Source organism: Dermacentor andersoni, chromosome 6, assembly GCF_023375885.2.
Source record: "Dermacentor andersoni chromosome 6, qqDerAnde1_hic_scaffold, whole genome shotgun sequence".
NCBI classification, from domain to species: domain Eukaryota; kingdom Metazoa; phylum Arthropoda; class Arachnida; order Ixodida; family Ixodidae; genus Dermacentor; species Dermacentor andersoni.
Window position 1 is genome coordinate 149,084,372 of NC_092819.1, and position 27,834 is coordinate 149,112,205.

General features: G+C 46.9%; 1 long non-coding RNA gene across 1 annotated transcript; it reads right to left on the minus strand.

The window, feature by feature from the left end:
* Positions 1 to 145: 145 nt before the first annotated feature.
* On the minus strand, positions 146 to 17,253 carry LOC129382678 (uncharacterized). Its single transcript, XR_008610714.1, has 3 exons — positions 17,108 to 17,253; positions 1,640 to 1,780; positions 146 to 256 (listed from the first exon to the last, which is right to left on the minus strand). It is a non-coding gene; the product is annotated as an uncharacterized lncRNA (long non-coding RNA).
* Positions 17,254 to 27,834: the final 10,581 nt, after the last annotated feature.

The window sequence follows — 27,834 nt, forward strand, 5'->3', positions numbered from 1 at the left end:
TTCAAGTGGCATTTCTGATAAATTTTCCGCTAATTCCTCTCAGCAGTCATCTATGCTTGGAACAGAGAATTTGTTACTCGCACGAGAAAAGAAAGAAAGGAGGAGCTTGCTAGCTGCCAATATCACCTCGTCAACGACCGAAATGGCTCCCATTAAGCTGGGGTCAGAGCCGTGAAACCAGATGGTCATCACCACTCCGAGAGAAAAGGCGGAAAAATAGAGTACAACGATGAGGACCGCACCAGTACAGGTTGTTCTGTGAAGAGTAGTAAGTAACAAAAGATGGTTATATCATTAATTGGCAGCGTTAGTCAGCAGCGTAAACGCATATTATGCAATTTCTTCTTATAAGAAGTATTTCAAAAGGAGAAGTTGCACTAAGCGCTTCGATTTGCTGGAACGTTGAAGATTAGTTAAATGGTCAGTATCTCTGTAGTGCTCCAAAGTAGTACTAGAACATATTTCCTAACTTGTAAAAACTCTACCACACGTTTCTCGCTTACAAAGCAAAAGACACTTAGCAAGTACGAAGCTTAGAAATTATTAAAAAAATTTATTCGTACTAAATTCGGTCTCGCAGTTCCCGAAGTCATAGACAGTATCAGTTCGTCATTACACACAGAGGGAAATTTACTCACGTTCAGTACCAATGATGCTACGAATAATGACGTTGCTCGTAGAAATATATGTAAGAGTACTTCGCGCATTTATTTCGGCTACGTTTCCGTGTGGCATCCGCAGAGATCGCAGGAGCGGTACGTGCCACTGTACCATCACGTCATGGTTGTATGTGATGACAATTGCATGCATCCGCAAGCTCCACGTTCTATGCAGCCACAGCCTTTCACAATAAGAATCAACCCGACACTCCCTATCCGGTCACCCAGATGCTGGTAATGGCATTGGCTTCGTGAAATTCGGCTGTGTCACCACAGCGGCAGCCCCCCTCAGTGGCAGTGCTACCTCATGTCTGACAAAAGGGTTAGTTGTCAGAAATAGATACTATGTCGTCGAAAAGATGGTTCCAGTGTATATAAGGACGCGCTGAGCGATATGATACGTAAAATGACTGATGATCGGTAAAATGACTGAGCATTGCTGGATTCGATGCCAACACTGTAATGGTGGTCGACGCGATCAGAGCAATACAGATGGGTGCAACCTAATCGTCCAAAATCTAGTTCGTCATGAGGCATGTAATTATGGTATAATTTGTGAACAAGACTAATGTAGCAGATTTCACGACATTTAGCCTTCGCAACTTTCGCTACACAAATGTGCACAAGAAGAAACATTCCTTGTGATCTCTGTTTCAAATTTCCAAACTTCAGCAACGACGCTTAGTTCGGTGGCAATTAGACATGTCTCGTATGTCTCGACCAGCTGCCATGCGTTTTCTTTTAGCAGAGTCTTGGTGTAATGCGTAACGTTTGACAGTCATTATGTATTCACTTATAGCAAGTCCGCGTTGAAATAAAATTAAATATCAGATGGACAAAACTTGTTGCAAGCATTGTTAGTGCACACCATATACTGCAAGCCGCTAAAGAGAAATCCCAAATGACACGACAACTTGTATTTTGAAAATGAGATCATTTCAGACCTTTCAAAGCATAACAAGTCAAATGTCCAGGCGTACCTTAGAGCTTCTTCCAGTGTTCGAGACGCCAGGATCCTCTGCGCCACCATTTGGTCCAGGCATAGACGGTATATTGCCATCGCCGTGGAACCGAGTAAGGAAGACCAGATTGTTTCTTCGCGTATTAAGTCAAAACTGTAACTGTTGGAAAAAAACAAACATTGTCGACTACACGAAGATGGAGCATTCTTTGAGCAATGAAGTTTAATTTTCTTTTTATTTTGCTGACTTACTTATTTTAGAACGCGTGAATTTATCCTGTCGAGATGTAAAATAGTGAATTCATCGTGCTTACGAAAATGCCACTGCTCCAAAATTTATGAAGACGAACGGTCACAATCAATGACAAAACATGGATAAAAGAAAACATATAGTGAAGCTAAACGTACAATTTATGCTATTATAAGTACTATCCATAAATATTAAAATGTAGGGCCATCAAAAGAGCGAGAAGATATATAGAAACAAGGATGCGGAGTGCGCACTTGAGGGCTGTTGATTATAGAAGACTTAGGTCTAATTTTAGAAATTGTAACTGTTTTTCATGTCATGCCATGATGAACGTTTACAGCTGTCTCACCTTCAATCTCGCTGTATCGTGTTCGTTCGTACTCTTTTCTTGCAGCGTCATGCCAAGACTTGCAGCGTTGTTAATACCAGGCGACTAATACTTAGAATCTAGGACGATATTCGTGGATAAGAACTGATATAAACTGTACTCCTGCATAATCGTCAAGGATATTTCTGTCGATATATCGGGAAGCGAAAAGCGCAACCTCCCCGCCCGGTCGCGGAGGATGCGCGACTTATTTACCGACTCTTTAACGTTTTTCGCTCGCTCCTTGAAATGTTTTTTTAGCTCTGTAACCGTTGTTGCAAAACGCTTCACCAAACATCGCTGAGTCCGAATGCGGAGAAGCTTTCATTATACGAAGTGATGGCGCTGCAAACAGAGACGCATTGTTCGTTCTGTCTTCTTTTTTTTTTTCTCCAGGGATGACGGGACCAGAGCTCATACCACCATCTGTACAGTTAAAGGCAGTTGCGCCAATCTTGTAATCAAGATACGCCACAAGAGTCCTACAGTAACCGAAGTAGAAGCGAGAGGCAAGCATACGCTTAGTTGAAGCCGCAAACTCCTGTGCGGTTTTAGTCTGGTCAAGGAAAATTTTCTTCAACTCGACGTAAATGACCTCAAGCACAGATATCTGCGCTTGTCTTGTCTGTCTCTGTTTTTCTGCTTACTCATGAAGATGCAAACGCATTTGGTGTGAAAGCAAGCACAACAAATAGAACGGCACCAATACTGCGGCATTTTGATATAAAGAGCCCAGCCGATTACACCTACAGTCTCACAATTCGTCATTTGACAGTCGGCCCCACATATGTGTCTATGGCCACACGATAGTGGTCGAAGCGTACAACAATACTTTTTTTAAACTTTCCTTTGCATATCCGTGTTTTATTTTTTAAGGGTCATCACTTGGCTCCCAATTGGTAGAGCTTGTGCGAAGCAGCAAGAACGAATCCCAGAATGCTCCTTTTTTAATGTACGGGAGATATGATTTAGATACAAAGTATAGTCTTCTTTTGATGGTGATGCTCTCGTGCATTGTGCACATAGCAAGCTTCGTCGGCTTTTTCTACAAGTCCTGTGCAACACCTGGCACACCTATACTCGTAGAGCAGATGTCTATATAGGACAGCCGGCTACCTTCAAACGCGAAATTTGCGCAGTGAAACTGTGACTAATGGAACGATGACATGAGTTCATTAGAGCATCACAAATTTACGTGTGCTGAATGCCTAACTTTACGCATGCGGATGAAAAGGGCGTTCCACGTACATCCACCGCTTTGGCCGCCAGTGGCGCTGTTCAACACTCTAAGGGATAATCTTGGCTATAGTAAACTTGGCGATAGTAAACCAAAGTAAGCATAAGTAGGCCACACGGGAGTTTGACTCGCCAATTATTTCGCAGTTTGATTAGCTAAGCAAACTGTTCGATTAGATGCTTTTTAGTCCAACTTTCATGCTGCCTACTTGCCGATAGGAAAACAATATAAGCACAAGTCAAACCCTAGGAGCACACCTGCCAACTCTCCCTAATTTTTCGTATTTTCGTATTTTCGTAATTTTTCGAATTTAGACCCGTTTTACGATTTTACAGCTGCTGGTCTAGTTTAACAATATAACTACTTTTGTTTGTGAACATATCGGCAAGGTGGTCTCTCAACCTTCCGCTTCAAGTCTTGTGATTGCGATAGGATTCAAGGCGGTTACGTTTTTCAAGCAGGCGAAATGGTCAAGAGCTAAGTTAATGAAAAAGTTACTTGGATCTAGAAACAGTTTTTGCTTGTCATGATTTGGTGTTGCAAGTTCGTTGCTGTTCGGTGTGCTGAGTCTAAATTTCAAACCTTGTTACTGAAGTGCGTATGTATCCCTGGAAACACCAGTACTCGGGCAATCGTTCGAATAGTTGTATGCTTGCCGTTTGGATAAGCTTACAGCAAGTTAGTCGAGTCAGGCGTTGCACGCACGTGTCGAGAATGCTCCAAACCGGTCGTGTCGTGTCGCAATTAATGACAGCATACGTTGTGCAAATTACCCGTACCGCGGTAGCAGGGTACCGTAGACACCTGCTTATATGATTATGTATGTGCCAGGTGTCAAAAAGTAAAACTACTGATACACAGTTTGCAATGGTCATAGTGCCACATGTCGAAAGAAGGTTGTTTCATTTTCCAACCAGATCAAGTCCCTCGTTGGCACAACAGAACACCACCTGTGGATTAGGTTGCTTGTGTGTTGCTGTTATTGATGTTCTTGCTTTCTTTCTTTTCTTTTTTGCTCTGTAGCAGCTGTTGCAATGGTGTGCCCGCACATGGCCTATTTAAATGAAAGCATCTGTGTGCAAAATAAAGCATAAAAATATGCGGATCCCACGAACTGTGGGAATCGATGTAAGCGAAGCTCTTTATGCCGTTTGCTTTGATCGACGATAATTAGCGCTGATGTTAGCGGTGAATGTGTAATTTCTTCAGCGTTCAGTACAATACGAGAGTGGCGAGTTGATATTAAAAGTTAACTTGCGTGCACCATCGCTGTTTGCCTGCGCGGTACACAGAACACACAAGCAAATGTGCTTGCTTGAGGCGTTGTTGGGCGCCATTCTTCATAATCTCTGAGAGGGTTGAGCATTATCATCGCCTCGCATAGCACATGGCATAGTGGCAGAAGTATCAAACTTCAACTGAATTATGGGGCTGCGCTTACCCAAACCACGATAGGATTTGGAGGCACACCATAGTGGCGCACCTCGGAAAAATTTGACAGCCGGGTGTTCCTAAAGCGCACCTAAGCCCAAGTGCCCTTAGCGATCTTGTATTTCACTCCCTTCTAAATGCGGCTGCCACGGTCGGGATCAAACCCGCGACCTCTAGCGATGCCACAGCCGTGAAGCTACCGCGGCGGACGCGGAAGTGCGCCGCGTTGACGTGCGATCGCTTCCGTAGTGTCCCCTGCACCCTACAGTGTTTTAATGCGGCTTTGCATCTGGACGCCCTGCGTCCATTGTCCGCTTAACAAATCTGCGTGGTGTTATTTTTTCAGAAATAGCAGCGGCTCAAGGAACGTTCACACCGAAGGCCAAAGCGGGCGAGCGGGCAAACGGAAAGCGGGGAATACCTCCTCGCCAGGCGAAAACGAGGCGGAGAGCCCGATCACTCGCGGACCGATTTTAACGCGATAGCGTTAAGGAGCTCGTGTCGCAGAAAAGCCGGTGTCGTCGGCGTCAGCGGCATTGGCCGTGAGCGATAAATCCCAGAAGGCACTTCATAAATAAAAAAACATCTTGCAAGATGGGGTGGTGGGAATGGAAACAGGGTCTCAGGTGTGTGAGACGGAGACACTACCACTCAGCCACGAGTTCGATCGTTCAAAGCCGGACAAAATCGCCTCTAGTGAATGCGGTGTTGCCTTAGAAACGCGCCGTAGAAAGTTATACTGTGGTAATTTGGTAATTATGACCATGTAAATTACAGAAGTCGCATTTTCACGAGTAGCGAAGTACATTTCCGCTACATTTCTTCTGCGCGCTGTGCACACACAGAGCCATCTTGCGGCAAACACAGAAGACCCCCTCCTCGCAATGCACGGCGCTGCCCCGACACGCGGCGCGCCACTCGCCCCATGATCGCGTCCGCCTTCATGGCGCGTCGCGGCGCGGCTGTCCATGCGACGTTTGGTTCGCGTAGATCATTTGAGTAGGCGGTGCGAACGGGGTGCGATAACGCTATCGCGTTCCACTCTTGAAGGCGAAGCTTAACCGTCCTCTAATCTTTTTTTCCGCCCGCCGGAGCTCTCCGCTTTGCCGCAGCCAGTCAGAACAAGAGACTACGGTGTCCCGGCGACGACGGTGGCGTGCGGGCGGTGAGGGCGCACGACCGATGCCACGAGATGACTACACGTCCGCTGGAAAAGCTCTAGGTGCTCCGCCTCCGCGGTACGCGGCCAGCTCGGGCAGGCCGCCCGTCCTGAATAGTCCCGCGCGCTCGCCGCTTCGCCGCGTTGAAAATCCGCTTGGCCGCTTAGGCGCTCCGCTTTCGGTGTGAACATGGCTTTACCACAGGTGGACAATTTTCATTTTGGCGGGGGGAGGGGACTATCTTTCCGAACCCCACCCATATAGTCCCCTCATATATATATATATATATATATATATATATATATATATATATATATATATATATATATATATATATATATATGTATATATGAATAACAGTTGCACTTGAACAAACGTCCTGTCACCTCGAAGAATTGTTTTAGCGAGCATGAAGAAGACCTCATAATAGGAGACACTCCAGACAAATTTTCGTTGCCGTCTTCACTGTCATGTTCGGCATACAATCCAAAAGTCATATGAATGAGCGACCTACTATGGTTGCGAGAAAAAAAGCACGTAACAATGAACCGAAAAGGATGGCGGCTTGAAGGTCATTATCCTCCCGCGCGCTTAATATGATGGTTAGTTGGAGTTCACGCGATGAAACGCGCGCTTGGGAAGGAGAGCACACGTCTTCTCCTCTAGGTCTGCTATAGCCGCGAATTACCGTGCGACGCTTACGCGGTGCGCGTGCCGTATGTAATTGTTTATCATCACTGGTGGGCGCAATGATAGAGGGCGAGCAGGGATGGCTGCTAACTTCATGCCCGCTGTCTTCCTTCCGGGGCTTTCATTCCGCGCCCCTAAAGCTTCATATCGCGTAGTCTATCTTAAGGGACAGTGGTAATTGGACATTTCAGACAGAGGCCGTCCTATGGTGGACATAAAAATATGCATATGATGATGAATCTCATTTTCTGAGCCGCAGTGAACCGCGCGGCTGTAGCAACCGTTCGCTCTCGCTGCCGGCGTTCTTCACGATGCCAGCGTTGTGACAGCCAGTGCTCTTGGTCATCGATCAGATATTTACAGGTTTACATGACACGTGCATAACAGTATTTGCTTCTTATTTTAATTATTAAGTGAATGTTTACTGCAATATATATTGCCAATATAACTAACGTATAGACTATTTTACGGAAGCGTTTAGGTGCCGTCATCTTGGGCTGTTAACACAGCTGTTTTCTGTCTTTAACGAGGAAGTGAAAGTTACAACAGATGATTCTCAAGCATGAACATAGTTTTATAAATGCGTTCAGCGTTCCACGACCAGGTTACATCACTTGTAATAAAACGTAGAAATTGCTTGTGTAATAGCCCAAGATGGCGGCGACCATGAATAAAATATAAAATCTACGGACTCGTGTAAGGGCTGCCATTTCTGTCGCAATTTTGACGGGCCTTACATGGGACCGGGCCCCTTCATCTCATTTTTCCAACTACGAGTATGAAATCTACCGTAGACATCCGTGTTCGGCTGCTTTCACCATCTAGTATCGACGTGCGAAAGTGCGTTGCGGACGAAAATTTGCTGTTGATCGCAATCGAAATCAGCGCTCCGAACGCGATTGCTTCTCGGTTGGATTTTTTTAAGTATTGGCTGTCGAGTTGGGGGTGGGGCCCTTACACCGTGAAGTTTGCACATTTTCAGATGCCTGAAGTGAAGAGGAACACGCAGATGCCCGACTTTTATGGGAGGGTGGACTTTTGTTACTTCTATTGCCGTTTTTCTATTGACCACGCCGTGACTGTGCGTTGAGCCTAACCGCGTTAGGGTTAGCACAGCGATGCATCGCTCGCCCGCCTCTTCTCGTCGGAGGCTTTTTGCACGCAATTTTCCATGGAGTGCGAGGTGGAAGGTGAGTTTTCAGCCCCCGAGTACTATACTGAAGACTCCGGGTGGCAGCTCGTTGGGACCAGGCATTCTTCAGTGAGAATGAGAAACGCGGCCGCGAACGATATTGGCGCCAATGCGAGCTACGTTCAGCCTAACGCCGGTTCGAGTGCTCGGGGCCACGACGACCGTGCGGGCATAAAAGCTAGATCATTCCAGGGGGCAGGATGCCTTCGATGCCCAAGGAAGAGGCAAAGATCGTCGCGAAGCCCTGGGGAGGCCTGTGCATCAGCAAGGTAAGACCTACCGCCATCGCCGACGCCCTATGACACACTGCCGGGCTCGATTCAGCGTCGCGGGACACCGACACGATGTGTCCCAGCTTTCAACAAAATATAATGGTGATAAGCACACCCAACAGGGACAACACTGCATGCTACGTCGGCATCGAGGGCATCTCCGTCGCCGGTCAACGCTCTGAGGTGAGCGCTTACGAGACCCCTCCCCCCCCTCCTACACGTGAAGAAGCGTCATCCGAGGCCTCTCCTTCAGCGACAGGCTCGCGGCGATCTACAAAAAACTTGTCAACCGAGAAACCCCCGCAGGACCTCCAATAAAGTTTTTTCACTCACTTATACGGCTGCGGCCCTTACACGAATTTATACGGTAAGATTCTTCCTTCGTGTAATTGTCTTATACTTCGCACCTTTCCGGTAGAACTGCAGCGTTTCCTTTAAAGCGCAGCTCTAAGGCCCCCATTCCTGTGGCGAGTGTCGGCATTGTCCCTCTTAACAGAGCGAACGGCGAAGGATGAAAAAGCGAACGCGGAGAGCAGCGGCGGATGAAAGACGGCGATACCAAAGAGAGCGGGAGGAGGAAAGCGGAGGAGGACGGTGCAGCGCAACCACGAGGCGGAGTGTAGAGGAGGAGGGTATCGTGAAAGCCTGAAAAGAAAAGCGTAGTGCCGGGCTCGACGGACTCCGCGGCGACGATGGCGACGAGATGGCGCCAGAGTAGTGCGCGTCGTCTGTTCACCGCGATGACGCCACCGATACCATATATGGAAACAAAGCTCTGCATGGCCGGAGGTCTGTCTGTGGCAGCTGCTGTGAATCGCGCCTAGGCGTCACCCACGCGCTGCCTCTCGCGATAACCCGATTGGCGAGGCAGTCGCGAGACACTTAGCTCCGTTTGCAACATGCGGCACGAGACAGATTGTCCGCGCCAGCGTATATATCGCGAAATGAAAACATGTATAGAGCTGCGCTCCTATTTCGCATTAGGGAGTATCGTAATCGTACACTTTTTTTTTCCCTCTTTTCACCTTTAGTCCAAGTATAAGCGCTACTTCCCATGACTGCTGTATTGATTCTTATTTCGAGTGAATCCGGCTTATCCTCATTCCGGTTACTGAATGACATATGTATTTATGACCTCCCCATCAAGTGTCGACATTTCCATTCCTAATAAATGTAAATTATCAGAACAATTTTTATTTTCATGAGTCGTTAGCACTGCCTACTGGAAAGAGAAGCAATACTGAGCCACATATTCACGCGCATTTCACACGCCATTGAGAAGATACTCTGCCGAAAGGGTCAATGAAGTCGGTAGGTTTTCTTTTTTTCGGAATCAGAAAAGCGCGCGAAGCAAATTGAAACGAGGTGAATATACAGCAACATATTCATTTTCTAGTTGTAGGCTATTCATACCAACACGCCGCGGTGGCTTGGCGGCTATGGCGTTGCGCTGCTGAGCACGAGATCGCGGGATCGGATCCTGGTCGCAGCGGCCTCACTATGGGAGAGGCCTCACAAAAGGCCTCTCCCATACTTCTCCAACTACCCCGGTCATGTACTAATTGTGGCCATGTTGTCCCTGCAAACGTCTTAATGTCATCCGCCCACCTAACTTTCTGCCGCCCCCTACTACGCTTCCCTTCCCTTGGAATCCAGTCCGTAACCCTTAATGACCATCGGTTATCTTCCCTCCTCATTACATGTCCGGCCCATGCCCATTTCTTTTTCTTGATTTCAACTAACATGTCATTTACCCGCGTTTGTTCCCTCACCCAATCTGCTCTTTTCTTATCCCTTAACGTTACACCTATCATTCGTCTTTCCATAGCTCGTTGCGTCGTCCTCAATTTCAGCAGAACCCTTTTCGTAAGCCTCCAGGTTTCTGCCCCGTAGGTGAGTACTGGTAAGACACAGCTGTTCCACACTTTCCTCTTGAGGGATAGTGGCAACCTGCTGTTCATGATTTGACAATGCCTGCCAAACGCACCCCAGCCCATTCTTATTCTTCTGGTTATTTCAGTCTCATGATCCGGATCCGTGGTCACTACCTGCCCTAAGTAGATGTATTCCCTTACCTCTTCCAGAGCCTCGCTACCTATCGTAAACTGCTGTTCTCTTCCGAGACTGTTAAACATTACTTTAGTTTTCTGTAGATTAATTTTCAGACCCACCCTTCTGCTTTGCCTCTCCAGGTCAGTGAGCATGCATTGCAATTGGTCGCCTGAGTTACTAAGCAAGGCAATATCATCAGCGAAACGCAAGTTGCTGAAGTATTCTCCATCAACTTTTATCCCCAATTCTTCCCACTCCAGGTCTCTGAATACCTCCTGTAAACATGCCGTGAATAGCATTGGAGAGATCGTATCTCCCTGTCTGACGCCTTTCTTTATTGGGATTTTGTTGCTTTCTTTGTGGAGGATTACGGTGGCTGTAGAACCGCTATAGATGTCTTCCAGTATCTTTACATATGGTTCATCTACACCCTGATTCCGTAGTGCCTTCATGACTGCTGAGGTTTCGATTGAATCAAATGCTTTTTCGTAATCAATGGAGGCTATATATAAGGGTTGGTTATATTCCGCACATTTCTCTATCACCTGATTGATAGTGTGAATATGGTCTATTGTTGAGTAGCCTTTGCGGAATCCTGCCTGGTCCTTTGGTTGACAGATGTCTAAGGTATTCCTGATTCTATTTGCGATTACCTTAGTAAATACTTTGTAGGCAACGGACAGTAAGCTGATCGGTCTATAATTTCTCAAGTCTTTGGCGTCCCCTTTCTTATGGATTAGGATTATGTTAGCGTTCTTCCAAGATTCCGGTACGTTCGAGGTCATGAGGCATTGTGTATATAGGGCGGCCAATCTTTCTAGGACAGTGTTCCCACCATCCTTCAACAAATCTGCTGTTACCTGATCGTCCCCAGCTGCCTTCCCCCTTTGCATAGCTCCCAAGGCATTCTTTACCTCTTCCGGCGTTACTTGTGGGATTTCAAGTTCCTCTAGACTATTCTCTCTCACCTTATCGTCGTGGGTGTTACTGGTACTGTATAAATCTCTATAAAACTATTCAGCCACTTGAACTATCTCATCCATATTAGTAACGATATTGCCGGCTTTGTCTCTTAACGCACACATCTGATTCTTGCCTATTCCTAGTTTCTTCTTCACTGCTTTTAGGCTTCCTCCGTTCATGAGATCCTGTTCAATTCTATCCATATTATAGTTCCTTATGTCCGCTGTCTTACGCTTGTTGATTAACTTAGAAAGTTCTGCCAGTTCTATTCTAGCTGTAGGGTTAGAGGCTTTCATACATTGGCGTTTCTTGATCAGATCTTTCGTCTACTGCCATAGCTTACTGGTATCCTGTTTAACGGCGTTACCACCAACTTCTATTGCGCACTCCTTAATGATGCCCATAAGATTGTCGTTCATTGCTTCAACACTATGGTCCTCTTCCTGGGTTAAAGCCGAATACCTGCTCTGTAGCTTGATCCGGCATTCCTCTAGTTTCCCTCTTACCGCTAACTCATTGATTGGCTTCTTATGTACCAGTTTCTTCCGTTCCCTCCTCCAGTCAAGGCTAATTCGAGTTCTTACCATCCTATGGTCACTGTAGCGCACCTTGCCGAGCACGTCTACATCTTGTATGATGCCAGGGTTCGCGCAAAGTATGAAGTCGATTTCATTTCTAGACTCACCATTCGGGCTCCTCCACGTCCACTTTCGGCTAACCCGCTTGCTAAAAAAGGTATTCATTATCCGCATATTATTCTGTTCTGCAAACTCTACTAATAACTCTGCTCTGCTATTCCTAGAGCCTATGCCATATTCCCCCACTGCCTTGTCTCCAGCCTGCTTCTTGCCTACCCTGGCATTGCAGTCGCCCATCAGTATAGTGTATTTTGTTTTGACTTTACCCATCGCCGATTCCACGTCTTCATAAAAGCTTTCGGCTTCCTGGTCATCATGACTGGATGTAGGGGCGTAGACTTGTACTACCTTCAATTTGTACCTCTTATTAAGTTTCACAACAAGACCTGCCACCCTCTCGTTAATGCTATTGAATTCCTGTATGTTACCAGCTATTTCCTTCTTTATCAGGAATCCGACTCCTAGTTCTCGTCTCTCCGCTAAGCCCCGGTAGCACAGTACGTGCCCGCTTTTTAGCACTGTATATGCTTCTATTGTCCTCCTAACCTCACTGAGTCCTATTATATCCCATTTACTCCTCTAATTCCTCCAATAACACTGCTAGACTCGCCTCACTAGATAACGTTCTAACGTTAAACGTTGCCAGGTTCAGATTCCAATGGCGGCCTGTCAGGAGCCAGGTATTCTAAGCACCCTCTGCTGCGTCACAGATCTGACCGCCGCCGTGGTCAGTTGCTTCGCGGCTGCTGGAGACTGAGGGCCGGGGTTTGATTGTTGTATTCATATAGGAGGTTGTGGTCAAGTACTGCACCAGGGTGGCCAATCCTGCTCTGGTGAGAAAGTGCGTTACCGGTTCTGGTCACCGGGATCAGGCCGCACTCCAGGCCTGTTTGTGCAATTTTCTCAACGCACGGTTTTTTTTTTTTTTTGGGTATTTTCCGGTGGAGAATTGTGCGGCACCGGGATTTGAATCACGGTCCTCTTGCATGGGAGGCGGATACTCTACCGTCCCCGCAGGAGTTAAATTAAAAATTAAATTATGGGGTTTTACGTGACAAAACCAATTTCTGATTATGAGGCACGCCGTAGTGGAGGACTCCGTTAATTTCGACCACCTGGGGTTCTTTAACGTGCACCTAAATCTAAGTACACGGGTGTTTTTGCATTTCGCCCCCATCGAAATGCGGCCGCCGTGGCCGGGATACGATCCCGCGACCTCGTGCTCAGCAGTCTAACACCATAGCCACTGAGTAACCACGGCGGGTCCCGCAGGAGTTGTACGCCTCATTTAACCTACAGTGGTGCCCTATTTGATCAGTCAAGGTGGACCAATCTGATCTCGGTTATACCGCACGGATGGCACTCGGCTAGAGAACCTGGTATTTATGACCTGCACATGTGTGGCCATACATAATTGAGGATATATATATGTATTTATTTAGGAGGGTTCCCGTACAGTGATAAAATAAAGGAAAAGATATTAAAAAGAAAGAAAAAAAAGAAAAAGAAAGGGGAAAAAGAAGGAACATAACAGGTGATTTGAACTCGTGACCCTTGGATGTTGCCCGGAAAGATAGCTCAGTCGGTTGGTTCGTCAGGCCCCAATTTACTTTCTAGCGCCATAGCTCCTGCTCCGAGCCTCACACTTACGTGGAAAGAGACTGATGTTGTCCGCGATAGTTGATTCCGAGTGGTTGGAAGGCATACTTTCTTGGGAAAATGGCCGCCCGAGGAGAAGAGCGAACTCGAGCGGCTTTAGAGACTAGGAAAACTGCCTTAAAATATTTAGACTTGAGTGAAAGCTTCGTTAACAAACTATAACACGGCATTCAGCACTCGAATACGACGAGAGAAATTATTGAGACGTGGAAAATTCCCTTGAAATAAATATGGTTTGCGAGACAAATGCTTGTAAGCATTGAACCTCTTAAAAGATGAGGAGGAATATGCGCTCACCGAGAGGGCATCGTCCGCACGAGACCACCACCAGGCACCTTACTGAGACGTGGAGGGCTCTGCGGCAGGAACAAAGCCTCCCTTCTCCGCCGGCCAAGAGAGGAAAACGCGCTTTCGGATCGCTCAAGGTTGCGCGGACATAGTATAACTCTAGCGTCTAGGAAAAGCTTAAACAGGTGCGAGGGCGGCACGCATAGCATGGGAAGCTAGCCGCCAGAATAACTATCTCAAGGACTGCTGCTGACGAGGACGAAATACCTTCGTGTAACTATAATAACCCTAATAGGACTACTTTCGAAAGAAAAAAAAGGAAACGGCCCAGAGGGCTATACTGCGCGAGCTATGACTGATAATTTTCTATATATATATATATATATATATATATATATATATATATATATATATTCATCTCATCTATGGGATCGCATAAGCGCGCTGTTGCTTTGTCTCTGCGTGTAGTAGTTAAGAGAGCCAGTTTAAGGGCGGAGAAGAAGGAAGGAAAGGAAAGTCTCTGGTTTTAAAGCGCACCCGTGGTAGAGAAACGGAAGGCGATATAAGCGTGCGTGGCCATGATACGCACACGACAAATTGCCTTAAAATATTTAGACTTGAGGGAAAGCTTCGTTAACAAACGATAGCACAGCAATCAGCACTCGAATATAATTATAACCCTAATAATAATTGTAAATATTCATCTCATCTATGGGATCTAATGCGCGCGCTGTTGCTTTGTCTCTGCGTGTAGTAGTTAAGAGAGCGAGTTTAAGGGCGGAGAAGAAGGAAGGAAAGTCTCTGAAGCAAAATTGCAGCGCCATGGTTTTAAAGCGCAACCGTGGTAGAGAAACGGAAGGCGATATAAGCGTGCGTGGCGACGATTAAATGGTGGTAACGATTAAACAACAGCCTGATGACGACGACGTGACGACAACGGTATGCCGACGATTGTGTGACGACGACGGCGCATTGTGATAGCATGACGTGAGTCGAAGTCAAAATGACGCTTATAGAAGGACTGAGGACAACTGGGTGACGACGAGTGTATGGCGACAATGACGTGACGGTGACTGTTTCCGAAGCCTGTAGGGTAGTGACGACATGACGACGATGGAGTGACGACGACATGACGAAAGTCATGTGACGAAGCTGGAGTGATGACGATGTTACTACCACGATGATATGACAACGGATGCATGATAGCGACTGCATGACGGCGATGGCATTGCAACGGCGGAATAATCACGATTAAATGACGAAGAAACATTGACATCGATGGAACGACGAAGGCGGTATCACGACGACGGAATTACGACCATGGGATGACGTTACTGAAGTGGTGACGACGGTAAAGCGACAGCATGACGACGACGCCATGACGACAGTGATGCGATGATGACTGTGTGACGGCGACGCCTTGACGGGATTCGAATAACGAAATTATAATAACGATGATGGAAAGACCGCGATGATATCAGGACGATGGTTTAACGAGGAATGCATGACGACAACACAATGACCACTGTGTCATGACAACGGCATGAGGACAATGGGATGGCGTCAAGTATTTGACAATAGCGCGATGGCCAATGTATCACGAAGCCTGTATGGTGATGATGGCGTGGCAGCGATGGCATGAAGAGAGTCCGAAGACGAAGGTTGAGTGAGTGTGACGGAACGATCACGACAACATCACGAAGGTAGTGTGACAACAAATGCATGACGACGACGGCATGACGTAAGTCGGATGACAAAGCTGGAATGACGATAATGCGATGACCATGACAGCATCAGACTCACGAGCACATAACAAGCAACCCGAGCTATCAGACAATTTCGGTCACCGGGTCGGCATAAAAGGCGTGACGACGACGGCTTGACGAGTGTAGTTGCTCAAGCTGGTAGACAGCTTCGGTCACTGCGTAATCATCATAGATAGATAGATAGATAGATAGATAGATAGATAGATAGATAGATAGATAGATAGATAGATAGATAGATAGATAGATAGATAGATAGATAGATAGATAGATAGATAGATAGATAGATAGATAGATAGATAGATAGATAGATGGGAGGAGGGCGGCTTTGGTGCTCCGGCAGTAACTGTGTATTTCGCGACCCGGTGCAAAGGCAACTGACGATCGCGGCTCAATTTCGCGAGCGAAAGGGCGGAAAGTGGGGAGGCAGCGCAAGAAGGGGAACGGGCGACTTCTACTCCACCAGCAACCGCGTACTTAGCGCAGTCACGCCCGCCCTAATTTGAAATCGTTCTGCACATGGCTCATTCTTTTGTGCGTACGGTATTCTCGCCGCTCAGTTTGCGGTGAAGCAATAGACAGCACGAAGGTCGCTTGCCTCGTTGCTGCTGCCGCGCTTGCTCACGCCAGCGTTTTAACAGCGAGTGTCCGTGGTCATCGAGAATGGTGAGTTCATATGTTCCTGTGCGCGCTGCCACTATGCTTGTTCATTCAGTTAGTAAGCGAATGTTTCCAAGTTTACGCGGCTGATAACACCACTATCCTTGCTTCGTATAGCTCTCTGCTAATTTCATATCGCTATCGATGCTTCGCCTTTCGGGCGAAACTACGACTTTTTTCCGTCTTCGTGCAATACATTGTGGGTCGGTGCAGTCGGCGCGACCAATGTGTGGATGGAGCAAGAGCCTTCTCGACGTCGAACACGTCGGAGCGCATTTGCCGCGTCCGCTTACGTTGGCTGCGCCAGTGCGTCGAACTATAGACGCTGTTGTTCTCGCCAACGTGACGTAGCGCGTCTGCGCGCACTCACGCTACGTCGCCCTATATATGCGCCTTAACACTGCAAGGGCTAGTTCTCGCACACATACACAAATATTCAAAACGGAGGAAGAGAGAACGGCCGCTGCGGTAGTTGAAGTGGAAGAACATCGCACTCATAATGCGAAAGATGTGGTTTTGGTTTCCACATGTGGCATGTTGTTTTGGTATACTTTCATATCCCTTACCTCATAATTTCTACACATTAATGAAAAGAAACTTCCCCTATGTTTTTCTTGGCTTCATGTGAATAGCTGAAGTCAGTGCGTGTGACGTCGCGCCTGCCGATATGAGGACCTCTAGCGGCGAGTTGCTCCCTTGGTCAAGTGTCACTACGTTTATATACAGCGTAGATGCGCCTTTAGAATGATAAACTGTTTGGTATGCCTGCTTGTGTTTGAGGGCAACTTTGTTTTGTCGTGTGTGCTCTTTGTACGCATTTTTCCTTCTTTTGAAAGTACTGCAGTCATTCATATAATTCACTTACTCTCCTATATACTTTCCAAGGTCCAAATGGCTCAGTGGCTCGATTGCCGAGTTTGGTGACAAAGAATCCACCGTGATTTTTGTAACGACAGTAGCCGGGGCAATCAGAATGAGAAAGAACTGGAAACAATCCGTCCAGACGACGCCACGAAGTCCTCCCTAGAGAGAGGGAGAGAGAGAGAGAAAGTAAAAGTAAAGCAAAAGAGGTTAACCTGCCGGTTGCACGCTGTGTTGTTCTACACTGGGGGAGGGCGAAGTGAAAAAAAAAAAGTCTCAGTTTCGCCCGAAAGGCAAAGCATCGTGATCGATTGCAATTGCAAATTAGTACAGAGCAATACGCAGTTAGGATAGTAGTTTTAGCGGCCGTATAAACTGGGAAAAAATCGCTTACTGACTTAACGAGCATGGTGCCAGCGCGCACAAGCAAACATGAACGCATCACACTCGATGAGCGCGGAGACTCGCTGCAAAGCGCCGAACGCTGGTGTGAGCAAGCACGGCCGCAGCAGCCAGCAAAGTGACATTCGTGCAGTCTATCGCTCCAACGCAAGAGCGGCGAGAATACAGCGCGCACAAAGGTACGAGCCGTCTGCAGGTCCTTTCTGAGATAAGAGAACGCGCGACCACGCGCGGCAGTCCAAAGTAACACTTGTTGGCGGAGTCGAAGCCGCCCTCCCTCTTCCTCCCGCGCTACCTATCCGCGTTTCTCCCTATATGGCACGCGAGATGAAGCCACGGTGGTCAGTTTCCCTTGCTCTCGGTCGCGAAATGCGCTGTTGCTGGCGCAGCGCAACGCCGCACCCGTCCCTCCCATCGGGCACGCCACGGGCTTTCGCGCGCCACGACGCGTTTCCTCTCCGCTTTCCTCCCTTTCGCGCGCCAGGTTCAGCCGCGATCGTCGGCTCCTCTCTCGCGCTGTCAGTCAGACATGCAGCATACGACGCGCGCCGAGGGGTGTTATCGCCCTTGGACTTTCTACGGAGCATCACGGCGACGGCAAAAATGCGCCTGCAGTGTCCACATAACTGCGATCGCCATAAAAGACATTCCTGCGGTCGGCGTCGCTTGATGTTCCGTACAAAGTCCAAGGACGATAAGACTGTCGCAGCGAGCCGTATGCTGCATGTGCGAGTGACAGCGCGCGAGAGGAGCCGTCGGTCACGGCTCAACGTGGCGCGCGAAAGGGAGGAAAGAGGAGAGGAAACACGACGTCTTCTGTCGCGCGAAAGGCCCTGAGGGGAGGAGAGAGAGGGGGCGGTGTTCCACTCCGGCGGCAACTGCGTGTTTCGCGAGTGCGCGCAAATGGAACCGACGATCGCGGCTCAATTTCGTGTGCGCACGGAAGGAAAACAGTGAGGCAGCACGCCAGGGAGGAGGCGGTGTTCTGCTCTGGCGGCAACTGTGTGCTTTGCACCCACCGTGATTGCTTTGTGGTTAAGGTGTTGGGCTGCTGAGCAGAAGGTCGCGGGATCGAATCCCGGCCGCGGCGGCCGCATTTCGATGGAAACGGAATGCCAAAAAAACCATGTACTCAGATTTCGGTGCACGTTAAGGAACCCCAGGTGGCTGAAATTTCCGGAGTCCCCCACTACGTAAAACCCCAGTTCGCGTTGTTGTACAGAATTTCTTATATTTGTACAGCGTTTTTCCTCAAGTACACACCTACGTCATGGCTGGCTGGCAGCGGCGTCGTTGTACTGTCGATAGACCCGCCAAGCAAACTCATCGAAGGCGAAGGCAGCGTCACTTTTCTGTTCACTACAAACGAAGGCTTATCTACACATTGTAAGTCAGGAAGAACTTATGATAATAAAAAAAGTATACTGCATTTTATTACTAATAAAAAGACTTGTAACCACGTACACTAGTAGAAGGTCAAGTGGTGGGACCTCTTATGCAGCTTCATGTTTTGGCCGCGTGGGGCACCAAGGGCAATATTTTGCGACTTTTAGTGATGAATTAAAAATGTAAATTCATGTCTAATGAGAAAAACATGGCTCCCTTTAGCCGCTGCGATAGGGACTACTTCCATGAGCCGGGTTATCTTGATTCATGTTCTGAGCGGTTGTCTTTCTCTTTAAGGAACCCCAATTGATCCAAGTTTTCGGAGTCCTCCCTACGACGTGCCTCATAATCAGATCGTGGTTTTCGCTCGTAAAACCTTATAATTTTTTTTAACGGCGTACTTTGCGTGGTCGCACGTGCATTACCTTGAAAGCGATGAGTAGACGGTCCATACCTTCGTGTGTGCTGTGTGCGCGCCGCTTAGTTCACGTTGAAGCTAGAGTCAGCACGAAGATCACTTCGCTCGCTGCTGCTGTCGCGTATCCTCACGCCAGCGTTTTAACAGCGAGTGTCCGCGCTCATTGAGCGTGATCGGTTCATATTTACCTGTGCGCGCTGACATCACGTTTGTTAAGTTGGTAAGTAAGCGAATGTTTCCAAGTTTATGCGGCCAATAAAACTACTATCCTTATTTCGTATAGCTATCTACTGATCTGCTAGCGCTATCGGTACTTCGCCTTTCGTGCGAAACTGCGGCTTTTTTTTTTTTTTTCAATATACCGTATTCTCTTTACATTGTATTGCTTTTCTTAAAGACGACTGTAATGAAAAGGACAATCACATTATAAGGACGGAAAAAATGTTCGGAATAATATGGTGGGTCCTATGTGGCACGAGCAACCTGACAGCTCTCAAGTATAGAATGCAGGATTACATGGAAAGGTATCAGAGAAATGGCTTACCAGGGCTGTGTGCAGCGTCCCCGACATCCCTATGAGCACGATGCACCCAACAAGGGGCATGTCGAACACTGTAATGAGAACCATCGTGTAATTGTACCACCACCACCAAACAAATTTTTGTCCAGGAGTTTAATGGAATAAAGTCAATCCAAAATATTACCTAACATAATGAGTAATAATTTGTCTCTCATGCTTACCTGTAACAAGCGCCAGCGATGCAGCCAACACAGCCAAAGCACCGACGCTTGACTGTAAGAAGAAAGGCACAATAAGATATTATTGGGGGAAAGAGGAGGGGTAGAAGAGGAGGAAAGTTAGGGAGATTATATTTAAGGAACAGCTGGCTACCCAATGCTGATGTAGGAGGCGAGACAGAATCAGAAATGACAAACATATCATACCAAATGAAACAAGAATGGAACTATAATCTGCGCATAAGGGCGATGTCATCATCATCATCATGAGTTTATAATACACTGCGGGGCGAAAGATTCGCTCATTGGTCCCTAAACATCCCTCGCTCTTTTATGTCAAGTGACGGAAAATATATAGCCATGTCGAGGCTTAAGAGGAAGCTTTAGCTCGGGTGCCCCCATCTAAATACTTGTAAAAGGAGAATTCGTTTTTCTCGGTAACCACTGCACTAAATTTGACAAGGTTTGTTACATTTAATAGGAAACCTTAAAATCTAGTAACTGTTGGTTTTGAATTTTTTATTTAGCTTGTCAATTTTTTATTAAAGATTGGTGAAAATCGAAAATTTTCAGAAATCGAAACTATCAAGTTTAAAACTCTGTAACTCGGCAATGAAAAATGCTATCACAATTCCGTGAATTGCAGCTAATAGCACATCTAAAGCGCACAAAACTGATATGTCTTACTTGAATCTCAAAAAATTGAGTGATATGGAAATACAGCTTTTGCAGAACCCTTGTACACGACGTAACAATTTTACGTAAGATATAAAACGACATATTCAATTTGTCCGCATTTAATTATCTAATGGTTTCCGTTTACAGAACCGCGATGTCTGTTCTTCACTCAGAGCTAGTAATTTGTAAACTTCCTGCTTCTATTATTTTCAAACATGCGAATTTGTGATAATCTTTTTAACAAAATTCAGGTCCTAAATCGAAATTCCGCTTTCTACAGTCATTAGAAATTAACTTTCTCTCTGAAATACAACAAATTCCATTAAAATCGCTCCAGCGATTATCTCAGAAAAACGTTCTTGCATTTTACATGTATTTGAATAGGCCGCGTCGGAGTTGGGCCCGAGCTAAAGCTTCCTCTTAAGTCCTCCCTCACTACGGCAAGCAGGACACAACGAGCAACGGCTTCCATATGCAGGTTACGCGTTTATTAGAAGCAGACTTCCCTCGTGCTGCCGTGGCCACCATGTCGTACGCGTGAAAAGGGAAAATGCACTGGCAGACATCATTTCACTTCTCAGTTGGTTGCAGAATACATTGATGGTAAGAAGAGGAGTATCGTGGGTATACCTTACATTCACTCACTGTCACATAGACTTAATTTAGGCTTTGAATACAGATTCAACATTCTGTTCACTGCTGAAAATAAGTTAGAAAAGATATGCCCTACCATACGGAGCAACAAGGACCAGTTTACCTGCAAGTAAAGACTTGAAAGATGTTAAGTAGAGCATACCTAGAAGTTCGCAAAATGCCGCATTGGCGTAGTTTGTAAAGTTCATTTTACCTGTGGTCACTTTTATGTAAACAAGGCAGACAGTGCGTTGCATAGATCAGAGATTATTCAAGCATAAACATTCGTTGACCAGTAGAACGCCGTCTAACTTTTTGTTGCACTGTGGTGATCGCAAGCGTATGTCAAAATGTGCAGACTGTATATAGTTCTGTTCAAACATAAGAAAGAAGTGTGCCTCGTGGTTGGGGTATAGAAATTATTAATCCCGGTACATAGCGGTACATTCCCTGCAAAGAGTTTCGTCCTGTTCGCTATCCTACGTAGTTGCTTAAGGAATTACGCGATCTACTCCATAAAAGCTAAGGTGCCATAGGAAGTTCAAGAAAACAGAATCATCGGAGTGGTACAAAAAATGTAATGTCTTGCGAAGCCAGGTGAAATGCACAATGCGTAGAGACAGTGATTTCTACATTAAGTTTGTCGAAAAGCGCGTAAAATGCGACCCAAAACATTTCTGGTCCTATGTAAACGATTACAGTTCCGAGCGGGCTGAGATTATTATCATAAATCGTCCATCTTGTGGCATTCTTAGAAACTGTGACAATATCGCTAATGCATTCGCTGAACATTTTTCCTCGGTTTTCCTAAATACTACGCATGCTCCTAGCGCTGGCTACTGGCACGATACCTTCAGTGACCATTTCAACATTTCAAGTTTTACAGAACACGATATCGCGGCGGTCGTAAGTAAGTTGAAACCAACGCATTCTCTTGCTTACTACCGTATACCTAGTTTTGTTATCAAAGGATGTTCTATTTTTGTTCCTCTCCTTACGCACATCTTTAATCTTGCTTTGGGTACAAGCGCCTTTCCTTCTCGTTGGAAGAATGTAATAATTGTGCCAGTTCATAAAAGTGGCAGCATGAGCGACATCAAAAATTATCGCCCCGTGTCCCTCTTGTCTTCGTTTGCAAAAGCGTTTGAAATAGCTCTGTTTATGTAGTAGCGTGCGGCAACCGAGAAGCCGTACTCCAGAAAACGACAGTGGCCGGTGCAGAACAAGGAATCAGCGTTTATTCTTTTTGACACGCTTTTTATAGGCAGCGGTTACTTATCCGCTGCTGATATCAGTGCCCGTGATGACGAAGTGGCACGGCATGCACGTCATCACAGTTTACACATCTGTTGTTTTCGTTTAAGCATAAGGTTAGTTCATGCGAACATGGCTTCGTTCATGGTAGGTCTGTGGAAACGAACCTTGTTTCTTTTCTTGATGCTGCAGGTCCCGCTGTCGCTAACCGAAGACAGACACCGTATATTTCGACTTGTCAAAAGCATTTGATGTTCTTTCTCATCATCTTTTTTATCCATAAACTCTTGAGTTACGGCGTTAGTACTAGCCTATGCACGCTGATTAGGGACTACCTGTAAACTCCGTTAAATTCTGTTCGTATTGGCGCTAAGTACTCTTTGCCTTGTGAATCAACTTCCGGTGTTCCACAAGGGTCGATCTTAGGCCCATTATTTTTTCAACATCTTTGTTAATAGCCTTGAAGAATGTTTGTGTCATTCGCGTCTCCTTTGATACGCTGACGATATTAAGCTTTACCGTAAAATAGAACCAGGGTACGACTGTGAATTATTACAGGAAGATGTGATTTCCGTTGCCGAGTCGTGGGCTTCCAACTTTCTGCGCATTAATCGAACTAAGACACTTGTTGTTTCCTTTAATCGCAATATGTACCCTTTACTATACGAATACTCACTTGATAATATTCCTTTGAAAAGAGCAAGTTGCACGCGCGACTTAGGAATATTGGTTGAGTCCCAGCTAACTTTCGAAGAACATGTTTGAAGCATGGTTAATGCATCCTACAGGAAGTTAGGTCTCATATCAAGGATGACAAAGTTTACGAATGTGAACAGCGCTATTATCTTGTATTCTTCTTTTGTCCGCTCGAAGCCAGAGCTTAGTTCTGTTGTATGGAAATGCATTAATTTGACCAATGTTGCAAAAATTGAATGTGTTCAGCGACGTTTCATTCGTATCCTGTATGATTGATTTCTTGGACGCCGTGTATTTTATGCCTATGAGCGTGTACTGCGCATGTTTAACATTAGACCCCTACAAATAAGGCGCAAACACCCTGATTACTTATTCATGTATAAAATAATTCACAGCCACTTCTCTGGTCCGCGGTTACTGTAAGCTGTAACGTCCTGCATGCCTCACCCTAACTTGCGTAATCTTAGCATTTTCTACGTAAATTCATCTTGCACCTCTAACGCTACAACACGTTTTGAAGCAGAACAAAATACCTTGCATCATGATCTTGATATATTCAGCTCTACTATTTGCTCATTGCCTGATTTTTGTACTTGGTTAATTCAATTTTTGTTGCACTTTGTGCGACTGTTAGAGATATTCTTTTTTGTTTCTCGGTTTTATGTTCTTTGTGTAACACAAGTGCACCAATATTAAGGCGTAACGCTGTTCTTGGGCACTTTCAGAAAATAACTAAATAAAGTGAAATGAAATAGTAGCGTTGTAAGTCATCCCTACATTATCTTGCACAAGGAAGAAGTGTCGTGACTAAACATTAATGTTTCGCGAGTACCCGTACGTGTTCGTGATTGACGGGTTAGGGCATGCAGCCTATCCTTGAGCATGCACAGATACGTTTTTCGTTGTTCCTCTTTTCCGTCACTGTGCTATTCTTCAATTGATGATTACGGCGAGAAGCTAGGTTACCTGTAATTTAGACATTTCCTGCGTTTCCAGTGCTTAAGGGGAAGCAGTAAAGCCCGAAGAAGAAAGGACGACAGGACCGAGAAGACGCTGGACTCCAGCTACCTCCCTGTCCTGTTTGTTGTCCTTTCTTCTCTCTGCTTTCCTGATTTCCCCTTAAAGGGGACCTGAACCACTCTTTATCGAAGTCGAGAACTGCATTCTAAGTTAAAGTGGAATATTTCGGGAATACTTTGCCGCAAAGAGCGATTCCATGGGCTTTGCAGAAGCTGAGTTACTGGCAATCAAAGGTCGCGTATAAACCCAGCCGCAGTTCTTCCACTTGTTCTTCAATGCCTTGCACTGCGGAGGCTGCGGCGGAATGGGCTGTGCTCACAGCGGTCCGCCTACTGAACGTCACAGTGGCGCGCCGTCAATATTTGATTTAGGATGTTTCACGGAGGCGCCACTACTTCCAATTTTGGCGCCTACGGCGCGCCAAGCGCGCTTGTCGGCAGTGCGCTCTTCGGCGGACTCGTCGCTGCCACCCGAGGCGGCCGCGGTATCTACGCTACGTAATAGACCACAGCTACGTGAAACTGTAGTGCGTATGCACGGCTTTGACTTTGTGCACGACAAGCCTGGAGTGCTCCAGTCCGGCCGTGCTACGTGGTGCGGACCGGCCTTGTGCTGCACAAGCTCGACCGAAGGAAAGTAGCCACATTAAAGTTGCGCGTTTCGAAGCGCTATCAATAGCTCGATATAAGAAACGAAGCATGCCGATGCGTCTAACTAGGAGCGGCCAGTATTGAGCGCGAGCTAGAAAGTGGGCGTGTGGTCTGACCTTAAGTTTCGAGTGGTCCAATCTACAGCTGAGTGTTCAAAACTACGACACCCGACGGCTGCGACATCAATAAACAGGGTGGGCAAAGTTTGAATGATATGCGGGCGGCCGCTGCCGAGCGTGAGCAGAGGAAAGTGGGTTTCCTCCGGAAGCACTAAATTATTATCGAAATTCGAAATCAGATTTTCGTTGACTTTAGCCTGTCTATTAAACTGCGCCAATAAATATACGCAGTAACTGATCCAAACACTCTTCTCGATCGATTACACCTATTGGTCAATAGCAGCCGCGTATGGGAATCTGCTATGTTACGAAATAAAGCGTCCAGAAAGTAGTGAGGAGCAGGCTTGGGATGAAAAGAGAGAGTTTGCGAAAAAGTTGACTTTGCGCGCCGCTTGGGAGCTTCACGCAACGCGCAAGACTGCGAAATTTGACTGAGATGTTCACAGCAGTGTATGCTATCCATGAACTGTGTTTTTTTCACCAAGAACGAAGGGTGGATCAAATACATGAAATTTACGTTGATATCCGGCGGGGCGACGTTCGTGTGGCCATTTTTTTGTTCTGCATGTGTCCGCGTTTGCATGCCTGCCTTTCAGTACCTTAACAGAGGGAGGTGCCTGATCCCCTTCTCGCGGCACAGTAACTAATTAAAATAGAAATATAGCGTGCTTTGTGGATGCTGGAAATTTTTTTCACCCGCCGTGGTTGCTCAGTGGCTATGGTGTTAAGCTGCTGAGCATGAAGTCACGAGATCAAATCCCGGCCATTGCCGGCCGCTTCCGGATTTCAGCCTGTGCCCTCAAGTGATTCCGGCCGGCATATTCTTGGCCAGCGTTTCTAGTTGTTCCGAATTTGACATTCAGAGTCTGCATGCCGAGAGTGGTTTACTGGCGCCAATTGCAGCTCAGAGCTCTGCTTCCTTAACGGATGACTTCGCGAAAATACGTCTCCTGCTTGAATCGCACAGTGACATCTTTGATTTCGGCGACAGGCCAAACATGTGTTATTCACCACCGTATAAATACTGGAGACACGAATCCTATTCGGCGGCGTCCCTATTGTGTCTCGCATGCTGAACGATGAGTCATCCAATCAGAAGTGGACCACATGCTCTGCAAAGGGGTCATAAAGCCATCAGCCAGCCCTTGGGCTTCGTCTGTCGTCCTTGTGAAAAAGAAAGGTGGTACCAGGCCTTTTTGCGTAGATTATCACCACTTAAGTAAGATCACGCGAAAAGACGTCTACCCATTACCACGCATCGATGACGCCTTGAACTGCTTGCACGGAGCTAAATACTTCTCGTTCATCGTTCTTCACTCCGGCTACTGGCAGATTTCAGATGATGAAATGGACCGCGAGAAGACGACGTTCACCATGTCCGATGACTTATATGAGTTCAAAGCCATCCTCTTTGGCCTATGCAATGCTCCTGCGACATTTGAACGCATGATGGAATCTCTTCTGCGAGGCTACAAATGGACCACCTGTCTTTGTTACCTTGACGACGTTATTGTCTTTTCTCCCACATTCGGCAGCCATCTTACCCGACTCGCTGCCATTCTTGAGGTTTTCCGAAAAGCCGGCCTCCAACTGAACTCCACGAAGTGTCGATTCGGGCGCCGTCAGATTACCGTGTTGGAACATCTCGTTGACGCATCCGGTGTCCAACCAGATCGGGAAAGATTTTGCGCTGTAAGCGGTTTCCCTGTGCCGCGTTCTACTTCTGACGTGCGCTGCTTTCTCGGCCTGTGTTCTTACTTTTGCCGTTTCGTCGAAAACTTCGCCGACGTTGCTCGGCCTATGAGAGATGTTCTAAAGAACACGCAATTCTCATGGGGCCCGAAGCAGGCTCACGCGTTCGCCGCTCTCATCGGGTTTCTGACCACCCTTCCCATACTTGACCACTTTGATCCACCTGCACCGACCGAAGTCCACACTGACGCAAGCGGCCATGGCATCAGCGATGTTCTCGACCAACAACAGAATGGTACCGAGTGCGTGATAGCGCACGCCAGCCACCTGCTGTCACCTTCCGAGAGAAATTACTCCATCACCGAGCGGGAGTGCTTGGCTTTAGTTTGAGCTGTCGCCAAGTTCCGGCCATATTAGTATGGTCACACGTTTTCGGTCGTTACAGACCACCACGCACTCTGCTGGCTGTCTTCCCTCCGGGACCCGACAGGATGGCTTGGTCGCTGGGCTTTGCGGCTCCATGAATTTTCATTTGTTGTCATTTACAAGACTGGACGCCTCCACAATAACGCTGACTGCCTCTCTCGTCACCCCGTGGATCCCCCTGATCCTGCGGCGCATGATCCGGTGACCTGCGTGATGGCTTTTACTGGCATGACCGACATGCGCGCTGAATAACAACGCGACGAATTCTTACAGTACATCATTGCCGGAGTGTAATCTGGCAACACTGACTGGACGGGCCGCATGTTCGTGCTGCACGAAGGCATCCTCTACCGCCGCAATATCAACCCTGACGGCCCTGAGTTGCTCCCTGTCCTTCCTCGTCATCTGCGATCCGTCGCTCTCGAACAAATTCACGATGCACCGACGGCGGGACACCTTGGAGTTTTGCGTACATGCGACCGCGTACGACGCCGGTTCTTCTGGCCGGGTCTCTGCCGCTCTGTGCGTCGTTATGTCGCAACTTGCGAATTGTGTCAGCGCAGGAAGAAACCTCCCCTGCCGCCTGTCGGAAGACTCCATCCAATTGAAGTTCCCTCTG